General features: G+C 38.2%; 2 protein-coding genes across 3 annotated transcripts in view; one reads left to right on the top strand and one right to left on the bottom strand.

Moving 5' to 3' along the window:
- LOC139700824 (uncharacterized) overlaps window positions 1–22,138 on the bottom strand; it is a 166,923-nt gene that overhangs the window by 40,652 nt on the left and 104,133 nt on the right. The gene's annotated exons all lie outside the window — the stretch shown is intronic.
- The window catches only part of hdly (hadley), a 42,822-nt gene continuing 35,282 nt past the window's right edge, over window positions 14,599–22,138 (top strand). Inside the window, exon 1 of the mRNA XM_071599248.1 lies at window positions 14,599–14,759. The gene's annotated coding sequence lies outside the window, so the exon portion shown is untranslated. The remainder of the gene's footprint in view (window positions 14,760–22,138) is intronic.

Here is a 22,138-nt window from a genome sequence, read left to right on the forward strand (position 1 = left end):
ATATCTATGTGATTGAATACCGCCATTTTTGCGGATTTTCGTGTTTCAATGAGTGCGTGGTTGTTTGTGTGCATATATTTATTATTTATAATTATAAGGTAATCTACCGGTTAAGGTAGGTTTTTGGATGGACGTAATTACTAATTAAATAATTTGTGGCCCCTAGCAAAACACAACATCCTACTCTACATCAGGTCCCTCTTCAGCTCTGAGTACTTTCTTCCTCCCTTCATCCCGTCCAACATCCCTATCCTGCTCCTTCCCTTTCCTCGTTTGCCTAACATTCGCCCCTCTATCACAGTCTTCAACATCCCACTGCCGGTCAATACCCCCTTCATCCACTTTTCCTGCCTCCATAGGATTGCTCCCAACAAAACCCTCTCTTCGCCCACCGTACCATGTACTTCTTCATTTGTTTTCTTCTCGGTCCATTTCACCTTCTCAATTCTTCTCCACGCCCACATTTCAAAAGCCTCCAATCTACGTCTATTCTCCTGCTTCAATGACCACGTTTCCGCACCGTACATAGCTACGCTCCATATCGAAGTTTTTACGAGTCTTTTCTTAATGCTTATATATATATATATATATATATATATATATATATATATATATATATATATGTATATATGTATATATGGCAGTCTGACCTGAAGTAGGCCTCAGAGAAGGCCTAAACCTCAAACATTCTAAGATGTGAGTGTGGTTTTATGTGTTTTCTATTTTATTTGGTCTTCTATTGTGTCCTCCAAATGTTATATTGCTCTTGTCAGTGCTTCTATATATATGTATATAATAAATAAATAAATATATATATGTATATATATATATTATTATTATTAGGTAATCTACCGGTTAAGGTAGGTTTTTGGATGGACGTAATTACTAATTAAATAATTTGTGGCCCCTAGCAAAACACAACATCCTACTCTACATCAGGTCCCTCTTCAGCTCTGAGTACTTTCTTCCTCCCTTCATCCCGTCCAACATCCCTATCCTGCTCCTTCCCTTTCCTCGTTTGCCTAACATTCTCCCCTCAATTACATTCTTCAACATCCCGCTGCCGGTCAATACCGCCTTCAGCCACTTTTCCTGCCTCCATAGGATTGCTCCCAACAAACCCCTCTCTTCGCCCACCATATCTAGTACTTCCTCATTTGTTTTCTTCTCTGTCCAATTCACCTTCCCCATTCTTCTCCACACCCACATTTCCAAAGCCTCCAATCTACGTTTATCCTCCTGCTTCAATGACCACGTTTCCGCACCGTACATAGCTACGCTCCATATCGAAGTTTTTACGAGTCTTTTCTTAACAGCCTTACTCAACGTCCCCGTCATTAACTCCCTCCTTGTGAAAGCCTCTTTGCCTAGCGCAATTCTTCTCCTTACGTCCCTACTACTTTGACCGTGTTGGTCCAAAACACTACCGAGATACGTAAACTGTTCTACCTGCTCTAGTTTTTGCCCTCCTATTTTAATGTTAAGCTTGGCCTTTTTCTTTCTAGAAAATCGCAAAACCTTCGTTTTATTAATATTGATTTTCATCCCATACCTGTCGCACTGAATTTCCAATTCACTCAGCAATGCTTGCCGCCCCTTGGCTGACTGACAAACTAATGCTTGGTCATCAGCAAACCTAACTGATTTTACGAATTCCCCGCCCAATTTCATTCCTACCTCCAGTTCTTCCCATGCCTCTTTAACCATTTCCTCCCCATGTACGTTGGACAGGTGCGGTGATAATGGACAACCCTGCCTTACACCCCTTCCTAACACTGCCCATCCTGACTCCCCGTTTCCCACCCGCACCTGAGCAGTCTGAGACATGTACAGGTTGCGGATTAGCCTCCTTTCCCTCCAATCTATTCCTATTTTCTGCAATATACTCATTAGTTTTTCCCAATTCACTCTATCAAACGCTTTTTCGAAATCTACGAAACAGGCAAGTACCTCCTGGTTGTGTGTGTATATATATATATATATATATATATATATATATATATATATGCATAACTTATGTGAAAGTCTCACAGATGTGAATAATAATGTATATCAAGTTAGCACTAGCGAACGGAAACAAAAACACGGAAACACATAAAAAAGCTGAATATATTTTTAAGCGGTTAAACATTTGGCCCGGAAATGAAATGGAATTGCGAATTGTGTCAAAAGATATTTTCATTAAATTTAATCATTATATTTCAACGTATTTCGGACATTGAAAATTCTCCCAAAAAAGTAGAAAGACTATTTTCTTTAACTCTCTGGTGGTTGGTAATATATTTCATTCTAAAATATGAATAAAAGAAACGAATTTACTACTTCAGATGCCTTTTCCACGAATAAAAAAGTTTCGCAAATGAATGACATATATCTTCATAATTATCTTTCTGGATTCGTTAAAAATTTTCTAAAACATATTTAATTCATTTTATTCAATAAGAAACAAGCCGACTTCTTAATTTATATTTTGACCAACAACTTAAACAAAAAAGCATAAAAAACTACAAATGCTTTTTTGCCCAAGAATCTAGGGCGATACTCATTCTAAAAGAAATCCAATTAATCTTCAATCTCTAAGATGTAAGCATTAACGGAGAACACAAAGAATGTAATGCGAAGAATGTTTTAGAGTAGCGCTCTATAACGTTTGTATGTCGACGTCGCAAACTGATTTCAACCTGTCCTAATATCCAACCTTGGAACCTCAGAAATGAAAGCAACGTTGAGTCTGAAAACTGGATTCCAGCCCTGACCTTGAGGATGAGAGACAGGCGTGTAAAAATAAGCAATCCTCCCTTTGTGAGCCTGAGGACAGTGGCATCGATGACTTAACATGGAATTGGATAAAATTATCGTTAAGGAATAGCCCTCATGATGGAATATATCATAAAGAATGGATAAGACAAAATTCCTTATCATTTAATCATGTTGGTCTACCGTTTAAGGTAAGTTTTCGATGGGCACACCGACCGCTACATTTGTAAGCGTCACAAAACAAGCCACAACGAACTCTCAACACTACAATTAGCCTTTCTTCAATTCTGTATGCTTTCATACTATCCTTCAAATTGCCTATTCTAATGGCTCGCCTGTATCACCCCACCTATTGTGCATACATTGCTTCTCTCTTTATCACAGCCTTGGACACTCCATCATCAATAAATATGCTCTGAATCAACCTTTTCTACCTCTTTTGAATTAATTAACGATGCGTCTGTGTGATGAAAATTGTAATGAGAAGTATTCTGCTGGCAAGATCAAAGGAAGACCTGGAGTAAGATCTTATTGTCAATGCCAATATTCGATGAGATTGAAACTGTGAATTTGGAATGCGCAAGGTTGCAGATACCAGAATACCAAACATTACCCGCTGGCGGTAAGGTAAAGCCCTCCACTGCGAACGGTCGCGCGTTCAAATCACTCCAAGGCTATTTTTTTCCTCTACCTACGGTTTGGGTATATGTAATTACACTCCCTAGCGGTGGCTTGCAGATTATATAAATAAATAAAAAAATACATAAATTGCATATATTACTACTACATGCTTTATCTTTTAGATATTATATTTTATACATTTACTAAAGCAGCTGCATATTCTATTCTTTTATTTAGATTCACGAAAAACGAGAAAATAGCACATAACCTAAGGATATTTTCTCTCCGAAACGTTGACTCCAAAACTGCCTTTTTTGAATGCTCACTATTTGATTTTATCTCTTATGTACGTATATGATGTTGATATGTCAACCGAGGGGATACAAGTATTACTAAGTGCAATGGAAAGTCAGTGCGATAGGAATGGGATGAGAATCAATGTAAAAAAACAAAGGTGATGCGGTTTTCGAGAAGGAAGAAAGTTTAGCTATATGTTTATCAAAGATGAGGTCATAAACTAGAGCAAGTGGAAATATTTACCTATCTCGGAAGTTTTCTGGACTAAAATGGTCAAAGCCGTAGGGACATAAGAAGAAGAATTGTGCTAGGCAAGGAGCTCTCAGGAGGAGGTGGGAGTTGATGACAGGGGCATTGAGTCAAAATTTTAAGAAAAAGCTTTTGACATGAAGCACGGTTGTTTTACGGCGCGGAAAAATGGTCATTGAAGCTTGATGGTATATGTAGATAGGTTTTTGAAATTAGAGTGTGAAGAAGGATGAAAAAGGTAAAATGGCCCGAAAGGTAAATTAACAAAGTGGTACTAGACATGTAAGACGGGTAGAGAGGACTGTTGGCGGAAATTAATTGGAGACGGAAAAATAGACGCAAAAAATATTATTGGAGGTGGAATAATGAAGACGGTGATAGAGAGTGGATAACTTTAGGCAAGCAAGGAAGAGCTGTAAATGGGATTGGCATATCGAGTGAAATGGAGGGAGGTAAATAGTTATCAAATTTGAAGAGTGGCCTGTCGTAGGGTGAGTTTTTGCTTCGTTAGGAGAGGCAAGGAATGCAGCTCGTTATTCACTCTGCGTCCATTAAAAACCTGCCTCAAAATGTAGAATACCATTGGTAATATACTAATTGCAGATGTATCAAGTTTTTGTTTTCTTTTCATGCATAAAATGTAAGTAATTCAATTGATGACCAGTATATTTTAAAAAGATTTACTTATGATTTTTCATTTCTCTTTTTCAATGATAAAAAACACATGACTCAAAAGGGTATTCGTGGAAAAAGGAAAGGGTTTAGTTCGGCTTAACCTGAAACTAAATCACTGAAAAACACGATCAGACCTGTACCAAAAGCATTAATGCTGAATGAAATTTTTTGACGCATCCAAGGTCAATTTGGCGAAATTCCCTCTCTTCCGGGATATGAGTTGAGGATTGGGGCTAGGTTTCCTGAAAAGGAGGCAGTTAAAGAATGAGGAGAGTGCTTCGCGGAAGTTGCTAATGCTTCCCTCACTCACCGACTGCCCATTCCAATTAACCTGGTCCGTCTTTGGACATCGCCATCCTTTTCGTTGGTGTGATACTCGCGTATCCTTCTCCCGGTGCCTTAGTTTATCCGTACGGAAACAATATCTTTGAAAGAAAAAACAAGATAAATGATCTTTCATCTCTCGTGTGCTTCTCTCTTTCGTCCTCTTGTTTTAGGATTTTGCATCACAGAAAGACCGGAGTTGCTTCCCGCTGAGGGCTTGCTAATTCAAGAAAAACTGGAAGGATAGTCGTCGCTCAATAATGATGTGTTTTTATGAAGTATAAACGGAAGATAATTCCAAGGTCTTAAGCACATAAAATTAATTATCCATCAGAGGGAACCATTACGTCCACATTTTATAATTGTCTAAGCTCGACAATTTAGAAAACCAAATGTCCTGGAATCAACATTATTTACTCAACAATTCCGACGTTGTAACGTTGCAGCTTCGGTCATTTCTGAGTCTTGCAATCAAAAGTTTCAGAGGTCTTAATTCACCAATTTCGACACTGTCAACGGTCGATGATTCTTCAAAATACCTCCAATTCTTACCCGTGACGCCGCAGCCTCGACAATAAGCATTATTCTTCACAGTTCGAGATAAGTCGAAGTTAAGCTAGAATTTTGTCATTGTTAAGACGTTGTAGACTCGCTGAATTCCCAATTCTTGCGTACATAATTCAGGCTTCACTAAGGCCACGTCGTCATGATTTCGTCACTGTAGAGGCTAGAAAATTTAGAAATTTTACTTAATTAACACTCCAGGGAAGTTCAACGGCATTGAATTGTGCGAGCTTCTGATACCAAGAAGAAAGTTCCGGATCGCTCATCCTTGGTTAGTTACCTATGGGAAGGCTATTCTTTGACTAGGAGAGGAAGGTAGATGAAAGAAAAGAATAGGCATTCTAGATAACATTAAGGTAGGTAGAAAGTATGCAGAACTAAAGAATGAGTTATTGTGGTGAGTAGTTTGACGTTTAAGGATTATTGTCTGTCATGTTACTTAAGGCTCGAAGAGTGCCGCAGTACGTAATGCCAGGATCCAAAAGAAATAAACTCTAAGCCGGTTGATCACCTGTGAAAAAGCCCTTTGCCTATCATTGCATATGTGGTTTTATTCCAAGATCAAATAAACAGTCCTGGACAGTCTAGATAGACTGTCAGAGGTAGGATTTGGACGATAGTGGACAACTATGAAGCATCGTGTGAGCTTCCTCTTATGTTTTTTCAATATCATTTCCTCATTCACTTCTTCGCCAAATTTACTCGTGATTTTCTGTCTTTTCCTTCCTTCTCTAAAACCATCCTTTCTTCCCTCATATATCTGATCGGTGATTAGACTCTCTTATTCATTCTCTCAACATGACGGAATCAGCGTAGCACTCATTGCCCATGCTTGTCCATTCAATCTTCTCTCATGATCTACTCATTCCTCACACTCTTTTTCCCTCCGATTTTTGTCACAAATAATCTTCGTGTACGCACAAAGATCCGGCAGAATTATTCGAGATATATGTTCATCAGATTTCGTTGGTCTGCAAAAATAATGAGAGGGTAGAGGTTTTCTTTTCGCGCCAAAAATGGCTCCTACAGATAAAGTTAAAGGTCGTCCGAAACCTTTAGCTTTCTTTTTTAATTCTTACCGAGTACAAGAAGAGAAAGGAAAAAAAATAGCGAGTGGCGAAAAAATAAGGCGCTACACATTGGACCCAATCGATCCCCGCCAGCGATTTGTATTCTGCAGCCGCGCCAGCAAATGGTTCGGTCTGTTCGGCCTGAGACGTCTTGCGCCCGTGTGCAAGGCACGTGGACCGGGTCTTGATTGGTTCCATTCGGATGGATGTTTAAACTGGAGGAAAAATTAACTTAGGACGTCCGAACTAGTGTTTATGCTAAAAATTAACGCGATTGTACGCCATCTCTCTCTTTTTCCTTTCAACAGATATAGGGACGCTGGGCGCTAATGAAGGTTTGTTTGCTCTCAAAATTTCAACAGCAGGTATACATGGCATTAATTGTATTATGCATATAGGAATAAGTGATTGTCGATTGGATTATTAGCGAATTAAAAAAAACATATTCCGAGTTGATTTCCCTAATGAACTGAAGCCTTGTTACTGGAATGATTTCGAACCATCATCAGCAAATAGTAATCTTCAAATCCATGAAAATGAAATCAATAGAGGACCTACCCTTAGCTAACTCCGACATAATTTTGTGTGAGCAAATGGGAATTTTGTTGCGCAAAATGTGTCTCGATATTTGAAGTCTGATATTATAGTGGATTTATATTTCAGCTAATGATCAAATGACCATGGAAAAAGCCTGCCTCAACGGCTTAGTTTTGGGATATGCTTGTCCCACACCAATCAGAATAAAGTACCTAAACGATGATTTCTGTGTATGAATGGAATGGATGTTTGCAAGTATGTGATGTTTGAGAAGTTTTCTTCCCTTCCATCCCATAGTTATAGGTTGGTATCCCATATTTGTATCAATTCAGTACTGACAAAACGCATTTCAATAACTTTGTTTTCCCCTTCCTTCCCATCCATCGTTTCTTCTTCTTTAACTGTTTTCTGTTCCCGCGGGAACACTACTATTAACTGCCGGAAGGAAATAAAATATCCTCTTTCCACTGGGTACAGATTGAAGCTCTTGCATATATTGGAAGGGCGTCTCTTTAGCAATGATGTTGAAAATGTATTATTACCCACATCGTACCTTGGTAGGAGAGATCATTTTAATTAAATTAGAGAGATTGTGTAGAAAAGATGGAATTAAGATGTCATTTTTTCCACGAACGATAGGGGATCATAATATCACTGTCCGACCGCGGTAGGGTCGTGTTCGGGTAAAATTATTTTGGTGTATATTTACCCCCTGCCACAAAACCTAGTGGTGGCTTGCAGGGTATATAAATAAATAAGGCCGGTTTGGTAGGTGACGGTAGAGTTCGTCCAGTACTAAGCTCGATGGCGCGTGAAATTCACAAATTAGGGTAGGGGGACAAGTTGCTTTCCCTGTGTCATGGTTTCCTGGGAAGATCCGGTACCAGACAAATCACACAGCTTGGGTCGAGCTAAGGGTGCCCAGAGAGGCATGCCCGGGAATCGAACTCGGGCCCCCCGGTCAGTAGTCCAACGCTCTACCCCCGGACTACCGTGTACCCAGATGTAACCTCATTATGTTGATAATAATTAATGAGGCAATCATTACAGTCGTTGATTTAACGGTTGCTCTGTATCTTCCATGAATAAACAATGCTGCATTTCTAAGCATTTACCTGGCCACGACACATATATGACGCCCTGAAGAATTGGATAACCCTTCAATGCCCCGTATCCATCTTCATCCCGTCCAAAATATCTATCCATTTCCTCCCTCGCCCTCCCTTGCTTGCCAAATATTCTGCCCTTCATTTCGCAGTCCTATACTGACCGTGGGGTCCGTAGAAAATCCTTAGAAATCATCAGTTGATCGTCTGTCAATCAACAGCGAAAATAGCCTGCCCTTCCTGTACTCTATTTCTCCCAACAATCCTCTCTTTTGTTTGTTTTCCTTTCCGTCCATTTTACGTTTTCCATTCTTCTCCTCACCGACATCTCAAAAGTCTTGCATCCTAATTCAAAGGTCTTTGTAATCAACTACTTTCTCTTTGGAAATGCTTCTTATTCTGTCGCAATTCTTTTTCTTATATCTTCCACTTGTAGTACGCTTGCCCGAAACACTTCTAAATAGTTAAGTGCTCATCGTGTTCTAACTTTTGCTCTCAAATTTTAATGTATGACTTGTTATGATGATATGTTCTGTCAATAATTATCAATGAAATACTCAAAAAATTATAAAATAATAATGATAATGGGTTATCGATGCGAGGGTTCGGTTTTTAACAACTCCTCAAAGCTAACCTGTGGAATTTCAGTGCCTTCATTTATTTATGGTTTCTTGCTCTGACGTCATCCGTCACCTCGTTATTCATCAATGGCCTTCCTCTGTAACTGTTTCCCTCTTAAGCTTCCTTCAGCTGGGGTCTTCACTAAACTATCAACTCTCAGAATGTAATTAGTTTATTTCATCTCTTTAATATGTTTCCTCCATAGAGTTTCCTCTACTCGTACTAATGGAAACCTTTCTTCGTTTACTACCCCGTCTTAATTTTTCATCGTTATTCTGAAGAAACACATTTTCATCGCCTCCATACTTGTTTGTTCACTGCTTTTATCGCCCACGAGTCCTCCTAACGTATTTTAAATCAACGAAGAACAAAAAGAAAAACCTTTGCTTTTCATAGTAATTCGGTATCTCGCGATCAGTTTTATATGAAGGTTGAGATAGTGTTTTGCTCTTAAATGGAGAAATAAGCTCAACAAAACTTAATGTTGATAATCTTAACATAGCGATTCATTTAGTGAATTTTACCACCACCATGTAATGAGTTCCTCAAGTTCAAGATTTAATTTATAGCTTCATCGACACGAAAAAAGCAGGACCAGTAAGTTCTAAGGCCAGTTTTAAAGATGATTATATATATATATATATATATATATATATATATATATATATATATATATATATGTATAGATATGTATATGTATGTATAGATATATATCATATATATATATATATATATATATATATATATATATATATATATATATATATATATATATATATATATATATAGGAATTACGAGATTTTATAAAACCTAAGGGCTATCGTGAAATTGCTTTTTGTTTATTTTCCAGCAATAGAAGGAAATCCTTACTTTATTTAAAATTTAAGTGAAGGATTGTTTTGTGTATTTTTTTATCAGTGTGATACATGTTATTTAATGCGTATGGTGCAAATTTCCAATTTCATGGCATGAAAAAAATGGCTCCGAATGTTAATGCTCTTGGAGACCGCTTATGAGACTCACTGTCACGAGTCAGCGCAGGGAAACCCCGGGGAGATCCGAGACTGGGGACGCTATCTCGTGTTTCAATTGTTTATGCCGCCCGCAATTGCACGTGGATCCCGGCTTCCGGAGATCGCGTCATGCGGTCGTGATGAATCTAGCCCACGGCACATCCTTCACTGTGCTCAAGCAGATCGCATGATTCACGTTTTGGGGAATCTGGTGTCGCGGGGGCTGATTTTTAATACTCAAAGCACCTGTATTAATAAATTTTGATGGATCAGCAGTGGTGTGTACATGGCGAAGGGGGACAAGAGGAGTTTTTCTTCCCTCGAAACGCCTTTCATGACAGAAATATTACATTTTAATCGGTATGTCCTATTTTTCTTTCTTTTGTAAAATTTGCCATCCTTTCGTTACTGTACCTCAACTATTATTTTAAAACATACTCCTCAAGGGCTCAATACCAACCAAGATTAGTCGAAGCTGGTCTCTCGGAAAAATCATATTCCGAGACAAGTCGACTGATTCGGCTAATCTCTTGAGTCCTGTTAGAGTTAACAGAGTCGTGGTGATGATACTGCTTCCAAAGTAGTTAGTATCTATAAATATATCTGTGGATGTATGTTGATTCAAAGTTCAGAGATTCCACCATTATAAACCACCAATATAATATGGTTTTGAGTATGAAACACGGCGTCCATTTAATGCCTACGAAAAGTCGTGAGCGGAGAGAGCAGTCTCCAGTCAAGGTCAGTCGTTTCCCGCAGGGTTGCATTCCAGTTTCCCACTCGAAATATCTGCGGGAAACCGTTTAAGGAGCTTAGTTTCAACAAACGAGTAATTTTGAGGAATTATTCGGACGATAAAGGCTAAAAGGTGTGTCATTTCGCATTGATAAGACGTCATTACACCTTTTTAGCATCTGAAACACAAATTTAGAACCGGTTTCACCGACCTTGGTCGTTGACCTTCGCTCACTCGATCAACATTATTATCAAGTAATTATCAAACTGTTATTTTGCACTCCCTCGTGATAGTCACCCAAATTCATCATTTGCTAGCTTGGGGTTTGTATATGATTTTTATAATTCATCTGTCATAAATTTCACTACTGATTTTTACCGTTCGTTGTCGTTTTTCAAAATTAATAAAAAATTCAAATCATTAAATAATCGGTAATGAGACAATGATTGTTTTTTGACGATACTGGAAAGCTTCAAAGGGATACTTTGTTCGTTTCAAAATTTTATTGAAAGAAAAATACGGTTGTGTTGGGGAACAGAGCACACACAAACAGGTTACGTGCGTGGGAAGTTGAATCCCTGCGACTTTCAACCGGCGTGCCGTGGTACCCTGGCGTGCCACAACAGGTTTTTAATGCAAGTTAAATAAATACTTCCTTTCATCATTAATTTTAATTTAAAATAGCTCAAGTAAACAGAGTAATATAGAAACATAGCGCTAATGAATATTTTTGGCATGCTGCGTGATTTTCTTCGTTGGTTTGCGCATTCCATGAGGAAGACATAAGTAGTTGAATATCGCTGTATATACCTGCCGGAAATATTGTAATGGGCTAGGTGCTTCAAAACTTGTGTCAAGAGTAGTCTGGCGTGTAAAATTGCAAGCCCTGCAAGCCATGGCTAGGGTGTCTGTCACCCTGGCGATGGCTTGCAGGGTACTATGAAATAATAAAAATATTTTAAAAAACTTTAAAATGTTACGAATAACAGTAGCCGAGACCACAATGAAAAGTAATGGAAAACATAATGATGAGAAAAATCAATAACCTTATTCCAAAACGCAATCGGCGATCCCTAGATCAGAAGGTTTTGATACATTTCAGTACCCCGCAAGCTACCGCTAGGGTGTGTGGCAGGGTATGAATACACATCGGACTAATTTTGACCCAAATATGACCCCGTTTCTCCGACCCCGTCCTACCGCGGTCGGACAATGTGATACTGATCCCTTATCGTTCGAGGAAAAAATGACTTGGAATGACGAGGTGAGAGAGATAGGAAACGGTACGGAAGGGACAAGCCGAGAACCGAGTGGTCAAGGGAATAATAAAGCTAGGAGGGCACTTGATTAAATGCTTATCCCACATGGACGAAATTATTTGGGTAATTTGGGGAAGATAAATAATGTTGCGCATGTACAAACGGCGCAGATTTTGTGAAGCCAAATGTTGAAGATTTCAAATGAAAATGGCATTATTTTTTTATTACGTACAATTAACAGTAGGCCAGGATAGGGTTTGTTGATGGATTGAGGGTTCATTATTACTACTATTAAAGACCCACTCCAACACTACACTACAAATCCATAACAAAACTGTATTTCATCAAACAATTTTTAAATTCCATATGATTTCTACCTGCCCTCTAACTGTACAACAATCATATTTTTTTATTTTATGTAATAAAAGAAACATTGAAACATTTGTTGAGCGTATAACATAATCAGTGTGATAGGTATTGGTTGAGAATCAACGCAAACAGAGCAAGGGTTACGAGGTTTTCGACAAGGAGGGAGACTAAGTTAAGCGTTAAGAAAGGAGAGCACAAACTAGAGCAGAGATAACAGTTTACCTTTGGAGGTGTTTGGAACCAAAATGGTCTAAGTGGTTGATAAGTAAGAAGAATAATTGGGTAAGGCGAAGTAGCTTACTCAAGGAGGCGTGAATTGATGACAGGGAAGTTCAGTGATCATGTTAACTATGCGCTCATCAAAACTTTGTTTTATAGCGTGCGTTTGTTCGACGAGGAAACATGGCCACTGAAACAAGATGGTAGGCGTAGATTGAAGGTTTATGAAGAGTGGTCTGGGAGAAAGATGGAAAAGGTGAAGTAAGCAGAAAAGGAAACAAACAAGGAAGTGCTAGTGTGATGGAGAAATGGGGATGAGAGGGAATTATTCGGAGAAATCCAAAAGAGGCAGGAAAGACGGATGCAGAGAACTTTGATTAGAAACGATGCGTTGAAGACTGTGATAGAGGGGATAGCGTTGGGTAAATGAGGAAGTGGAAGGAATGGTATACTGAGGATATAAATGATAAAAACATGTATTTACCCTATCACATGCGTTTTTTCCCTTGACGATGTTGCTTGGTCTTTGATAAGACGCCAGGGATCAAAAGAGTGAGTGAAATAATATAATTTATTATTTTCGTTGTATTTCATTATTATTCCCGAGCAAATAATTTTTTCAGTCTTTTACTGACGAATAATAGTTAATTTTTGTTATTTTTTCATATTCGATGGTTTTTTAAGCACTTTTTGGTCACGACGATCATATGAATAATTTCTACAATATTTTCCGAAGCCGGCCAATATTTTTCACTGCATTTCCTGTGCCGATATTTTTGCAGGTCCGCCCCGGAAGTAGAATCACGGATAAATCTTTCCACTCTACCGGTGACCACCAACCGTTTCCCAGAATGGGAGGGTGTCTCAACCCATGACTAAGGTCAGCCTAATCGTAAACATGGGAAATCACGTATCCATCATATTTGCATCGGTCACAATGCATTGATTCTAGCCTAGGGGACGCGTTGCCATATATATATTCATAGCTACACTTCCATGCGGGAGAACACGATGATATATTGCTTAGAGCATCCGGCTACTAAGGTTGGTCCTGGATATGATTCACAATTTAAGAATTGATGCGATTTAGGAAGCTTAAACAATGCTCGTTGCATTGAATCGACAAAATTTACTCAATTAACCTTATTTGTTGATGGAGTTGTTGAAGTTTTCTTACCATTAGTCACAAGCATTCCCATCATTCAAAGTTTTATACACGCGTCATGTAAGTTACCTATGCAACTCACCGAATCGGAACTTTTTGAGTGCAACATAAACGGGGAATATGCGGAAAAACTAACGAAAAAATAGTTTATTAGAAGAGTATTGGGCAAATGTGACGAAAGTTTAGAGAGCAATGTTATTTATGTGGGTGTGTAATCACCCCCTGCCACACACCCTGCCGGCAGCTTGAAGGGTACCATTCATAGCATATGTATATAATATAGAAGATGGAAATGTACATAAGATTACATATAGAGACAGAATGAAACATCAAGAGCATGGGTAGCAAGAATATTGTGGGGTTATGTACTGCGGCATGCATTTAAACCTGTAGAAATTACATGCAGAGCCTTATTTACAAGTTTATCGTTTTTTAAGTAAGAGTACCGTGTTACGGATGTTATGCGTGAGATATTAAACTTGCCTCGCCACTTATAAAAAAGGATGAGTATTTTATGCCGGCAACACGTGGCAGTCTCCCGAATCCTTTCCATAGCATTATGATAACCGGACAACCCTAATTAAAAATCAACCATTGACAGGTAGAAGAACCCTGCCCTAACAATAGGAAGGGGAATGGTGGAGAAGGTTGAAAGACAGGGAGAGAGAGAGAGCGGGAAGAACCCGCGCTCAGGAATCGTGAATGAGGGCGAGGCTGTATTTAAAAATATAAATTTTTTATCAAAAAAAATCCCCGTCGGAATCGAGAAAGGGGAGAGGGATGGGAGGATTGGGTCTGAGAGGGGGATGTGTTTCTGCCTAAGATGGCGCAAGTGAGTTGCGGCGAGGCGGGGGGTGGGGGATTTTACTTAATGGCTTGATGGCACGGTGGGAGAGAGTGTATGTGACCGGTAGGGTGGAGGGGGAAGGTGGTGGTTGTGGGGAAGGAGGAGGCGAAATAAAAAGTTTCCCGAACGAGCGGTTTTGAGTCTGAGGATATCGCCGTCCTTCGTCACTCTGCTCCCGACCTCTCCGCGGTGAAGTTTAAAGAGATAGAGAGAAGAAATTCTCGTCGTTCGAGTCCACCAGACGCCGGTTCAGTCCGCCATCGCGTGACGCCAAGGGGCCATTGTTTCTCGACCGGACGAAAGGGATTTTATCCAGAGTCCCGACAAAAGTAAGTTAAACTCGCCAACTGATTGTCCCAACCTACTTTCTTTATGAAGGATATATGTGCCTTTTGATCGTTGTTCTTGTTCGCATATCCCAGATCTTGGTGAAAATACTAGGCAAGTTTTCTCAAAACTTCACTTTTAAATCGAAAACACGACCGTTGTTGCCAAATTTATCCCCTCGAAAGAGTAAACTGACTGCAGTGTCATTTCGATATCTTTTCGACGAATGGGACGTGTGGTTTTATTCGACAAGGTCTTGTTCATAGTGCCCCCTCACAGGGATTAATGTTAGAGAAGTTTTCTAACATTTTCCTCAAGTTTTCCCAATTCTCAAGTTTTTGACGGAATTAGAATGATGGCTAATCAACTGGTTTCTTACCCCAAGGGTTCAAGTTGAAATCCTGACAATGGGTGGATATTTTCCTGTGGTACGCCGATCCTTACTTTGGGTATTAATGTATATAGAGAGAACCTTAAGTGAAGCACGCCGTCCGCTGGATGGAACGTTTAATCATGACCCCATGGCGCATTTCGTTCTAAGAGTAGGCTAATGTAGAAGCCGGGTTTCTCTCCATCCTTCTTTCATCATTTCCTGATTATCCTACCTCTATCAAAATATCCCACCAACCAATCTCTAATGGAAAATATAACCTCAGCTTTCAATCGCCAACTCTCATGACAGTACTATTACCCCACATTGACAATTACGCTTTGATAGAAAACCCAGCTTTTGTTACCAGATTTAGCTCCTCAAAAGACTAACTGAAATATTATTTTACAATTCCAGCACCTTTAATTCGATGAAGGAGACATGTCTTTTTTGAGCATGTCGTTCGTAATCCCTCCTTTTGTAACGTCAGTTCTAGTTATATCGCAAAATAGAAGCGTTCATTGTTGTCAAATTCAGCATCTCACAGGTGTCCGTAAATTTCCGCCAGCCTCCATTCCCTTGTCAGCTAAGAAGAATTAGCACTAGAAAACCCCTTTGTTTCTAATACGTAATTCCTTCCTTGAGTGTCACTCGAGAATTTTTTTCCATCTCTTCCTTTCGAGAGTTCAAGGACCTCCGCTGCAGTGAGTATATATATACATACATATATATATATATATATATATATATATATATATATATATATATGTATATATATATATCGATCATAAAGAAACACTCACACGAGCAGTATAATATTGGGACGGTACAATAGAGCACAAATAAAATAGTAACGTTTAAAAGAGGCCTTCTTCAAGTAATATATATATTCAAGTATGCATATATATATATATATATATATATATATATATATATATATGTATATATATATTTTTATATATATATATATATATATATATATATATATATATTTATATATATATATATATGTGTGTGTACATATACACACACACACCCTGTATATATATATACCTATACACACGGTGTGTGGCTACTTAACTTCCTTTTTTGAAAGCGTTTTGCATTTAAAAAAGGTAGTTATTTTGCCGCAACCTGTTTATATATTTATATATGTATATATATGTTTATATATATATATATATATATATATATATATATATATATATATATATATATATATATATGTGTTTATATATTTATACATGTGTGCGTTGGTTTGAGTCTATTTTATGTGTGAGTACACACACACAAACGCATACATACATTTTTTCGATCGATTTCGAGGTCACAATGTCATTATTAAGGTGGAATTACACCTTTAAAAGACCTCAATTCCATTTCATTTAAATAGATTGCGTGAAAGCGGTCCTTTTTTATGACAATGGTACCGAAACAATGCAGCTTTGACGTCGAAATCGATCGAACGAAATTTTAGAAACTTTGCATCTCGAATGAAAAAGAGTACATTGTTATGAAATTTATTTGCTGTATTTCTATTCTGAAAACGTTGTCAGTTTTTATGGAGAAATGTTAAACAGCGTTGAAACATTTCGATCGTTACGCTATAAACAAAAAGTTCTGTGGAAGACGCCTTGGGGACCTTATCTTTTTTCCAAGTGTCCATATTTGATCGGTTAGTATGAAATCTGATGTAACTTTCTATTTTTACACTTAAAACAATAGGAGTATCTAGAGTTTCCATGAAAAATCAAATTTGAACTTGCTTCGCGCTGCGTCGGGCCAAATGGCTTTCGGCGTCCGGTTGGCCTTCATTAGTGTTTCCGTGAAAGTAAAAAAAAGTTCGCGCGCGGACCTATTGCACCCATTTTAGGTCGTCACTATCACCTCATCCGCTCCGTTCTTGACCTCCGGAAGTCAGTTGGGTCTACTTTTAAATTTTTTTTCCCCTGAACGTTGATAGTTTGCGTATAACAGGCTGCGTGGATCTGCTTTTGAGTTGACATTTCACCGAAAAACTCGGGCAAAAATTTATTTTTGGGTTCCAACCTAAACGTATTCTTAACCAACCAAATTGCTTCCTCAAAGCTCTCTACTAAATGACTCTCATATGTCTTCCAATGTTATCATCATCAGTATTTCAGTCCTAATGTTGGGGTACTGCGACCCTCTACATTTCTCTGTTCGGTGTTTATTCTCTCACCCCCCGACAGCGTCTCTATTTTACATCCTTCTTAATTTGTACTATGTACTCGTCTCTTTTTCTTCCTATGACGAAGTTTTCCTTCAATTTTCCCTTCTATTATGTTTTTACTAATCCATTTTGCCTCAAGGTGTGTCCGACCGACAACGTTTCTTTATCTTGTTTGAACAAGTTCATATTTACGCTACGTATGACAAATTTACCGGGAAAAACTTGTCAATGCCAAATTAATGGCCAAAATCGATGTATCATTGAAATGAGAAATTACCGGCCATTACATATTCTTGGGGATGTAATTCACGTGAGTGATTCTGTATCAACCAGGCTGTCACTCACGCGTTGTTCACGAGGGAGCGTGCCTATGAACGGTGAAGCATAACATCATTATAGCAGTTAGACAGGACATTTAGTGAGCGATTTTAATTAATCCCGTTCGTCCCATGGAACACCGGCGATTTTATCCGGCGGGAGACTTCGGTAGTTGGGTAACTCAAAGATCACGAAAACCTCCTCGCGTGCGGATGTTTCGTTGCGATGGTAAGCGTACATGATGATTTGCGTTGCGTAAGTTGCTTTTTGACATTCACCTTCACGCCAATAATACACAGGCAAACACGTGCATGGAATTTGTACCGATCGGAAGAAAAGGTTTAGCCATATTTTAAAAGTTTTAGCGTTGTTTGGTCCAGGAATGTCTTCTATTGATGCAACAATTATCAGAGGTTAAAAATCATTCGTCTTGACCCGATGAAGAAAATGAGGGATATTCGTGTAAAATGCGGTATGCATTTGTGATGAAGTTATACGCGACCTACAGGGAGTTGTTTTCTCTTGAATGAATGCAATATGGTGCTCTTCATAGATGTATGCGTCTGCATTGTTGGCTTGCTTGATAGAAACGAAGAAAAATATAAGGAACCCTGCCTAAGATGTTGATATTGCCTCGTATGCTGACATTGTCATGCTTGCAAAGAAATTCCACTGAATCATTTGAATCGAAGAATCCACTTCTAGATTCTTTTTGTAATGTGGAGATGGAGAATGTTCAAGATTCAATTGCCCCTCGATATACCCTGCAACCCTTTCTCCTGCTATTTCAGAATTTCTCTCATAACAAGTTTATCTTTACGAGTACTCTCCTACTATTCACTGCTTTCTTTTTCACCTTCCTGTCCATTATATTTTTCCCGTTCATAATTTACACCCTCTTCCGTTAAGCATTGGTTGATGAGTGTTAAGTTCGCTAGAAGACGGCGCTCTTTATGTACTAATCATCGGTATATCCCGGATATCTCTCTCCGATTCTCAGCTTCTAGTAAACTACAGTAATCAACCCGGAAATTAGTTTGATAAGTTAGGGTAGAGCTCACCTAATATTAAGCCTTATGCGGTAAAGTGATTATTGAAAAAATGAACCAGCAAAGAATAGAAGCCTTTGTAACAGCGTGATAGAGATAATTCTGTAGATTAAATGGACCTAATCGTACAATGTGAGGAGCGAGAAAATAAAAACAGAAGGGCAGAATAGGGAAAGGGACCTTATGGTGAGAATTCAACGGCAAAGAAGAGCCACCTTGAGGTACAGTGGATTAGTTAATAACGTAATACGAATAGGAGGGAAGATTGAAGGGAAGATCCGGTGAGGAAACTAGGAGAAAAGTACATCGGAAATAAATTAAGAAGGATTTAAAACAGAGAGAAGCCATCAGAGGGTTAGGGGGAATAAACGCTGGATAGAGATGAATGGAAAGTTTCGGTAAACAAATATCACGATTGAAATACTGATGAAGGAATGAATGATGAATACGGCATGCGGGATTCATATAAATATAAATTCATTTTTAATATAGTAGTATTGGGGAGCAGTTCCCTTTCTCTATTAGGCCTATGGTTTTCTAGACAGACCTCATGCCCGATGAATCACATCGCTTGGGTAAAGTTAAAGGTTAAGTGCCAGGCTGCGACCTCGTAAATCGGACCCGTGTCCCTTCGTCGTTCACTTATTATCTTCTTGAAGTTCGAGGTCGTTTTAGCAAACCGTGCGTAAACGTGTCTTCGCCCGAAACTAATTCGACCGGTCACTCCGGTTTTCAATGTCTACCCTTTTAATTCTAATCTTCCGTATCATTTTCATACGTGTCTACGACCATGAATGGGACTGATGCCGTTTTGAAAGCTTCTAGATTTGGGTACGAGGCTTGAGGTTAATGTGGCTTTGAGCATATGAATACTCTTCTCATTAATTGTTTGAACCAGTATCACACGAAAATTGATATCTCATTGCTAAAAGTCGCGCCATTGTTTTGATAACTTACTAATTAACCCGTAATAGGCCTACCTTGCATTGCTGACATGACGTACTCTAGCGGAATACACTGACGGCGAGGGACTAATCCGCTTATGACCCCCAAATCATCTTACTTTCGGGTGACAATGGAGGAAAAACAAAAGCGTGCAGAAGTCCTTATATAATTTATACTAATGCAATCAACAAAACTGATGAAATATTTTCAGTTATCTGTGTATGAGTTAAATATAATTTGGTATATTGACGACTCACATAGTTACAGATGAGTCTCGTCAACATTGATTCAATTGCTGTTTTCAAAAGAATGATGCGTGTGACGCCGATGGTGTAAAACAAATTATTGAATTAATTTGAAGCTTGCTAAAATAACTGAGAAGGTCACATTCACAACTGAATCACAAAAATTTATTGCCCTGAAAGTTCCACAAAAGCTTCCTAACGTTATGCATCAATATTTACAAGAATTTATGCGAAAGCTCTCACGAAATTTGAAAGTTAGGTTTTGCATTGCAATTTAAATTTTTGAATACTTAAATTTCCGTTCCGGACAGCTGCAATGCAAATATTTACTCGCGTAATAAAAATGAAATTTAAATATCAGTTTAAAAAATATATCGACTTTTTTACGGTCATTTTTTGGGCAGAAGTGAGTCAAGTAATGTCATTTAAGAATGACAATAACGTTTAAAAGTCCAAAACTATTGTTTGTCTCACAGGAAAAAATACGTTTTCATGAATAAGGTTTATGTAATGTACTTAAATGCATGTATATAATGTGCAGATTCGAGAAAATTTAGTCTCCCACGGAAAATAATAAAAATACTCCCATGCCTTCATCAGCCCGTCAGTTTTTTGGTGTTTCAGCCACAGCCAAATTGAGGTCCTTTCATTCTGTGGGCCTTTATTGAATTTCGTAAGCTTTCTTTTGCGTGTTTCTCTGGAAGATTGTTACATTTCCGTTCTATTTATTTACCTCCATCCCTCTAGTCATCCCCCGTACAATATAAAATAATTTGCGGTTGCCCCCTGAACTCATTGCAAGACGAAATTTCCTCCTCTTGACCAACCGGACCGACCCAACGCAAACAATTCCCCCTGCTTCCTCAACGCTCTTCCTACCTTCTCCTCACCCTCTTTTGGCTGTGTCCTCTGGGCCAAAAATTGAAAAAAAACAACAAAACATCTCCACGCGCGCGGCAGCTGATTTCATTTCTTTTTGACCCTCTTCACTCTCATTACATGGGATCCTCTTTTAAAGTCATTGTGTATTAATTTTTTGTAAAATTACTTTTCCTCTTTTTTTCTTTGAGATAACAAAAGAGGTGAGCTTCATTAAAAGGCTAAAATTCGGTGTTTACCCCCAAGACAAAATGGAAGGAAGGGTTCACAGACATTTTTGAGAATCCGACTCAGTTGCGCCTCGTTAATATCTCCGCATTCAATTTTTTATCTAGAATGGATTAGTTTTCGTAAAAACATCGGCAGTGAATTGAGTGGTGAGGGGTTGTTGTATGTGGTCTACATGTACATGGTATCCTTCGAGTCACTACTTGGGTCTTTGCCAAGGGTTGATTTCACACCAGGCAAACTATCAACATTTAACTTTTGTTTAAATGTTAATTAGCAATAAAAGTGCCATGTATTTAAAAAATGGAGGTAGTATTAACTGCAGCTGCTTAAAAATTCTACATATAGGTAGTAAATACTTCCAAAAGAAATTGAAATAACAGAAAATAATAACAATAAAATAAGGATTAGATAATACAATGAAGTTTCTGTCCATTAATCGGTTGACACATCCTTCGATACAACGATGTTCACCCGATATTGCTCTTTCAAATCTCTATTTTATAATACCGATTAATTTCTTAGTCAATATTTATTTGCAAGCGAAACCCAGGGTAAATAAATTGCATCGAAACATGTTTGGCATAAATTCATTTAAATAGATTATATGAGTTTTATGGTTAGATCAGTATCAATATAAAAAACACAATTGCTAAAACTTACGATGAATGAATGTTTTCCCTACATGACAGTAACTATCAAACTGTACATCAGCAGATGAAATACAATGGAAGAATGCAAAGTCTTTTGCAGCCAGTCATTTTCTGTACTGGCTTGCTCACGATTGATAATTTATGTTTTGGTTCGGTTATATAACTAAAAGTGGTTCTCTTTCATTCATTTAGTATTTTTTGAATGACGAGTTGCATTGTTTATTCTTCAGTTCCTTCAGCTCTTCGCCGTAAGCGGTAATGTCCTGCATATTCAACATTTGACAAATGCTGTCTCATTGTCTACCTGCATTTTTAAATTGATTTAACTTTCTAACAGTTATACAATATATCTTTTAATTACTTACGACAAAAATAGAAAAAAAACAGTACAGATGGAAGAAGTAAGTAAATAAGAAAACAAAGGAACGAACACGCACTGTCGATTTGATATTGAAACTATTTATTTGATATAGAAACGTTTTTACCCATGGTTATATGCG

This window comes from Hetaerina americana, unplaced genomic scaffold (genome assembly GCF_022747635.1).
Source record: "Hetaerina americana unplaced genomic scaffold, ioHetAmer1.1.p SCAF_11, whole genome shotgun sequence".
Lineage (NCBI taxonomy): Eukaryota > Metazoa > Arthropoda > Insecta > Odonata > Calopterygidae > Hetaerina > Hetaerina americana.